A 6373-nucleotide genomic window follows, 5' to 3' on the forward strand; every position below is an offset into this window, starting at 1 on the left:
TATATATATGGTTATTTAAAAATAGTAAAAGATATGTTGCCATTAATCAACCTCAGAATACTCCCCCATCACTTTGAATACATTTATCTCATTTTTCCTAATTACCTTTTTAAGTCATTATTTTAGTTTATTCGTACATAATATATTTGTAGTATGGATGTAGTACATAATATTTGCATTCCTATGGGATGTTGGTACATAACACATCTTAATTCCTTTTTTCAACACCTTTCCCTTCCCTCACTCCCCCTCTACCCATCCCTTGGTCCTATTCCTTTTTATTTATTGTTTGTTGTACATGTTTGTGATACATAATGTGTATATTCCTTGTATGGAGTTGAGACATGTAGATAACACATCCCAGTTCTATGTTTTATCCCTTCCCTTCCTTATGCCTCCTATCTCTTGATCCCCTTCCCATTTGAAAAAAAGATCTATCACACTACTTCCTATTACCTATCTTAATTTTGCTTTTTGTTTTTACTCTGTGATTATTTTTTCCCATAATTTTATTGATAAACAAATAGCAGTGAGACAGTTTCAAATCAAATTGGTAGGACAGTTTCAATAATTAACACATTGCATACTTTACTCTGTGTTTATGATTTGAGAAAAACAGTGTGATATTTGAGTTTATGTGTTTTATTTATTTCACTTAACATTATGGTCTCCAGGTATATCCATTTTTCCATAAGTTTATTATGTTTTTCAGAGAGTAGTACTCCAATATGTGTAAGTACCACATTTTCTTTACCATTGATCTGTTGATAGACATACAGGCTGTTCCTAAGATTTAGCCATTATGAATTGTCCTTCTGCAAACATGGATATGCATGTATCTCTCTAATGTCATGCTTTTACTCTTTCAGGAAGATATCTAGAAGGGGAATAACTAGGTCAAATGGAATTTCTAGTTTTAGTTTTCTGGGGAATCTCCATTCTGATTTCCATGGAGGTTTTACTAGTTTACATTCCCACCAACAATGTAGAAGGGTTATTTTTCCCCCACATCCTCTCTAGCATTTGCTATTGTTTTATTTCCTGATAGTGGGCATTCTTTCTAGGGTAAGATGGAATCTCAGTGTTGTTTTATATTTTAGTTCTGTAATAGCCAGCAGTATTGAGCATTTCTTCATGGATTTATTGGCCATTGATTGGGTCTATTATTTGGGGGATCTAATTATTTGAACTCTATATATTCTGGATAATAGTCCTCTCAGAGGAATTGCAGGCAAAAATTTGTTTCCACACTCTAGGTTGTCTTTTCACTCTGTTGGTTGCTTCTTTTGCTGTATAGATTGTTTTATAAAATAGTCCCACTTGTTGAGTTTTGGAACTATTTCTTGTGCAACCGAGGTTCTGTTTAGAAAGTGCTTGCCTATATCTATGACTTTAAGACATTGACTTACCTTCCAGCAGGTTGTTTCCGGTTTAACATTTAGTTTTCTGATCCATTTCAATTTTAGTTTACGAGGGCCGGCCAAATAACTCAGTGGATTAAAGCACCTGTAAGCAGACACAGGGACCGAGGGTTCAATCCCTGGGCCTACCATGCCAGCCCCACCCCTGGGGCACACTGAGAGGACAGCTGAGACTAGGCATGGTGGTTCGCACCTATAACCCTAGCTCTAAAGATCAAATAGTTGAATGCATTTAGGTTTCTGCATCCTCTGTTTTGTTCCATTGATCTTCTTGCCTGTTTTTGTGTCAATAGCATGCTGTTTTTATCATAGTAGCTTTGTAATAGAACTTTAAGTCCTAGTTTGTGATGCACCTCACTTTGCTTTTTTATCCAGGATTTCTCTTATTGTTCTAGCTTTCCTCTGATTCCATTTGTATTTTAGTATTGTTTTCTCCAGTTCTATAAAGAATGCTATTGGGATTGTGATATGTCTGTATACCGATTTGGAAGTATGGCCATTTTGACTATATCGGTTCTGCCTATCCAGAAACAGTATATCTTTCCATTTTCTGATGTCATCTTCAGTTCTTTTGCATAAAAGTCTTTTGTTAGACTTTTAGGGATATTCTAAAAGTCTAGAGGATTTTGTCCTCTATAAATAATGATAATTTGATTTCTTCTTTTCCTGTATATTTCCCTTTTATTTATTTTTCTTGCTAATGTTTAAATACTATGGTATGTTGAACAGGGGTAGTGATCCTTGTATTGTTCCTGATATTATTTTTTTTTTATTTTAAGGAAGGGTCTACAGTGTGTTCAGGGTCTCATTACTAGATTGGACTCATGGTGATCCGCCTGTTTACAGCTTCCCAAGAGCTGGATTACAGGCAGGGGCCACCACACCCAGTCTCAATTGCCATCTCAACACGCCCTAGGGTGGGGCTCGCATGGCAGGCCCGAGGATCAAACCCCTGCCCCCTGTGCCTGCTTGCAAAAAGGCACTTTAATCCACTGAGCTATTTAGCTGGCCCTTGTTCCTGACATTAGAGGAAAAAATTTTATTGTTTCCTCATTAAATATTTTTGCAAGTGGAGCATCGTAACACACACCTGTAATCCCAGCACTAGGTAGATTGAGGCAAAAAGATCACTGTGATTTGGAGGCCAGCCTGGGTTACAAACAGAGTTCAAGGTCAGTCTGAACTGCATAGTGAAAATAATGAAAGTCTATTATAACATGTTGAACATATAATAATATCTAATATAAAATAATATGATGTCTTAAAAATAATATGTTGGCAGTAGTTTGTCATAACAGGTTTTGAGACTGAGATAAGGTCCTTCTATTATTGTCTTGATCATGAAAGGATATTCAGATGTTTCTGCATCTGTTGATATAGTCAAATAATTTTTGTCCTTGCTTCTATTTATATAATGTATTACATACATTGATTTGCAAATGTTGAACCATCCATACATCCCTGGGATGAAGCCTACGTGATCATGATGTATGATCTTTTTACTGATTCATTACATTTTTTTGCCAGGATTTCATTGCAGATTTTTGCTTCTGTATTCATTGAAAAAATTGGTCTGTAGTGCTTTTTGGTCTGGATCCTTATTTAATTTTGGAATGAAGGTAATGGTAGCATACCACAATGACTGCAGAAGTAATCCTTCCCTTCTAATTTCCTTAAAAATTTTAAGGAGTATTGATGTTAGAATGCTCTGAAGTTTTTGTAGAATTCAGCAGTGAACCTTTCCAGACCTGGGCTATTCTTAGTTGGTAGGTTATCTATTATTGCTTTGATTCCACTGGCTGATTTTGAAGTAATCCAGGATTTTAAACCTTCTTGGCTAGGGGCCAGGGAGATGGCTCAGTGGAATAGGCACTTCCCTGGCAAGTGCAAGGGCCTGAGTTCAATCCCCGGTTCCGGGGGGAAAAAAAAAACTTCTTGGTTCAATGTTGTTAATTCAAATGTATCTAGAAATCTATCCATTTCTTATGAATTATCTAACTTACTAGCATACAAGTTTGCAAAATAGAGGTTAACATGGTTTTTTTTTTGTTTCAGCAGTATCTATTATGATTTAGCCTTTTTCACTTATACTTGAAGTGATTTGGGTCTTTTCTTTATTATTGGCTAAGGGTTTGTCTATTCTTTTTATTTTTTTCAAAAAACCAGCTCCTAGATTCATTAACTCTTTGGGATTTTTGTCTCAATTTCATTGACTTGTCCATGGATCTTTTTTAAAAGAGAAAAAAACAATAAAAACTGATACAGAATATCAAATCAAAATAATAGGAAATTATTAATATATTGCATAATTTTATCTTCAAAGTGCTTGCTAGAATTACAAGATATAGGCATACAAAATTTGTCAAACAAGGGCCAGGGAGATGGCTCAGTTAATAAGCACTTGCAAGGGCCTGAGTTCAATCCCTGGTTCCGCCAAGAAAAAAAAAATGTATAAAAAACAATATAAGCACAAACTGTACCTTAATGAGCTACAAGAAACTTGTAGCATAACTATCTTAGCTATATTGACTGTGTGTGTGTATCCTTTTCTTCTGTGTGAATAGAATATCACTTTCTATCATTTCATCTGCATATAATGATTGTTTAACTTCTTCATTTCCTATCCTTATTGTTTTTATTTCTCTTACTTGTCTAATTGCTCTAACTAATGTTTCCAGAACTATGTTGAAAAAGAGTAGTGATAGTGGTCATGCTTGTCTTATTCCTGATTTTAAAGTGAAACTGTTCTGGGTTTGTCCATTTAGCATGATGTTGGCTGGGGGCTGGTCTTAGATGGTTTTTATCAGATTGTGTTAAAGACATCTATTCTGATTTTCTCTTGGGTTTTTATCATGAATGAGTGTTAGACTTTGTGAAAAGTTTTTTCTGCAACTGTAGAGATAATCATGTGGTTTTTGATTTTTGCTCCTTTGATATATTACGCTTATGGATTTGCATACGCTGAACTACCCATTCCTACATCCCTGGCATGAATCCCACTTGATCATGATGTATAATCTTCTTGATGATTTGCTGAATTGTGTTTGCTAGTATTTTATTGAGGATTTTTTGCATCTATTTTCATTAGGGAGATTGGCCAATAATTGTCTTTTTTGGTTAGGTCTTTTTCTGATTTTGGTGTCAGAGTAATACTTTCCTGTAGGAATGAGTTAGAAAGAATTGCTTCCCCTTTCAATTTCATTAAAAAATATGTGGAGTACTGGCATTAGATCTTTTCTAAATTTCTTGTAGAATTCACCTGTGAATCCATTGTGACCTGGGCTTTTTTTTTTTTTTTTTTTTTTTTTTTTTTTGGTAGGTAGGTAATTATGTTTTCAATTTCATTGACTGATATTGTGTTATTCAAAATTTTTATATTTTCTCAATTCATCTTTAGGACTTAATGTGTTTCTAGAAATCTGTCCATTTCTTCTGTTTTCCAACTCATGAGAGTAAGGATTTTCAAGATAGGTATTGATGATCTGCTGAATTTCCATTGGATCTATAATGATTTCACCCTTTTCAATCCTTATTGCATAAATTTGATTTTTTTTCTTTCCATTTTTGATAAGATTGGCTAGAGGTTTGTCAATTTTATTTATTCTTTCAAAGAACCAACTCTTTGATTCATTAATTCTTTGTATTGTTTTCTTCATCTCCATTGCGTTAATTTTTGCTCTGCTCTTTATGATTTCCTGCCTTCTTTAGGCTTTGGGATTAATTTGCTCTTCTTTTTCTAGAAGCTTGAGGTGCAGAATTAGGTTGTTTATTTGTGCTCATTGTGTTATCCTTATGTGAAAATTCACTGCTCTTAATTTGCCTCTGAAGACTGCTTTCATTTTATCTCACAGGTTCCAGTAAGTTGTATCTATATTTTCATTTGATTGTAAATATTATTTAATTTCTTCTTTAATTTCATCTGTGGGGCATTGGTTGTTCCTTAGGGTGTTATTTAAATTCCATATGTTTATGGAGTGTTTGTTGTTTCATTTGTCATTAATTTTTAATTTCATTGCATTATCAGATAATATGCATGGGATAATTTCAGTTCCTTTGCATTTACTTCAGCATGTTCTATGGGCTAGTATATGGTCTGTTTAGCAGTGTCACATGTGAAGGTGAGAAGAAAGTGTATATAATTTTTTTAATCTTTTGTTTATTTATTTGTGCAGGGTCTCACTATGCAGTTTGCACCTATAGTGATCCTTCTGTCCCAGCCTCCCCAGGGCTGGGATTACAGGCATATGCCACCATGTCCAGTTTCAGTGGCTGGCATGGCATGTGGTACTGGGAATCAAACCCAGATCCTTGTGCTTGCCTGGCAGGCACTTAGACCACTGAGCTATCTCCCTAGCCCCAAATGTGTATACTGATGTTGTTCAGTGGAACACTCTCTGAACATCTACTAGGTCCATTTGTTCACAAGTTTTGTTCAGTTCTATTATTTCTTTGCTGACTTTTTGTCTAGTTGGTCTATCGCTTTGTGACAATGAGATATTAAGGTCTGCCATTATAATTGTGTTCTTGGTTGATTTTTTTTACTTTGTCTCATATAGTGTGCTCCCATATTTGCTACATATATATTTATGATTATTATCTCTTCCTCTTGCAGTTTTCTCCACCAAGTATGTAGTGACTTCTTTATCTCTTTTGATCATGTTTGGCTTGAACTTTACATTATCTGCCAACCAAAGGACTACCCCTGCTTTTTTCTGCATTCCTGTCATATGGAGTATTATTTTCCATCCATTTGGCTTTCAGTGTATGAATTTCCTTTTGAGTAAAATGTGTTTCTTTTATACAACGTGTTATTGGATTTTGTTTCTTTTTTTTTCTTCATTGTATGTATTTGGTACAAGGTCTCACTATGCAGCTTGGACTTTTAGTGATCCTCCTGTTTTCAGCCTCCCTAGCGCTGGGATTATAGGCATGTGCCACCACGCCCAGTCTCA

General features: G+C 34.9%; 1 protein-coding gene across 1 annotated transcript in view; it reads left to right on the top strand.

Annotated features, from left to right (window-relative positions):
- The window catches only part of Taf9b (TATA-box binding protein associated factor 9b), a 36807-nt gene extending 33798 nt beyond the window's left edge, over positions 1 to 3009 (top strand). The window contains exon 9 of the transcript XR_002819515.1: positions 2949 to 3009. The gene's annotated coding sequence lies outside the window, so the exon portion shown is untranslated. The remainder of the gene's footprint in view (positions 1 to 2948) is intronic.
- The last annotated feature ends 3364 nt before the right edge of the window (positions 3010 to 6373 follow it).

Source organism: Octodon degus, unplaced genomic scaffold, assembly GCF_000260255.1.
Source record: "Octodon degus isolate 3935 unplaced genomic scaffold, OctDeg1.0 scaffold00353, whole genome shotgun sequence".
NCBI lineage: Eukaryota > Metazoa > Chordata > Mammalia > Rodentia > Octodontidae > Octodon > Octodon degus.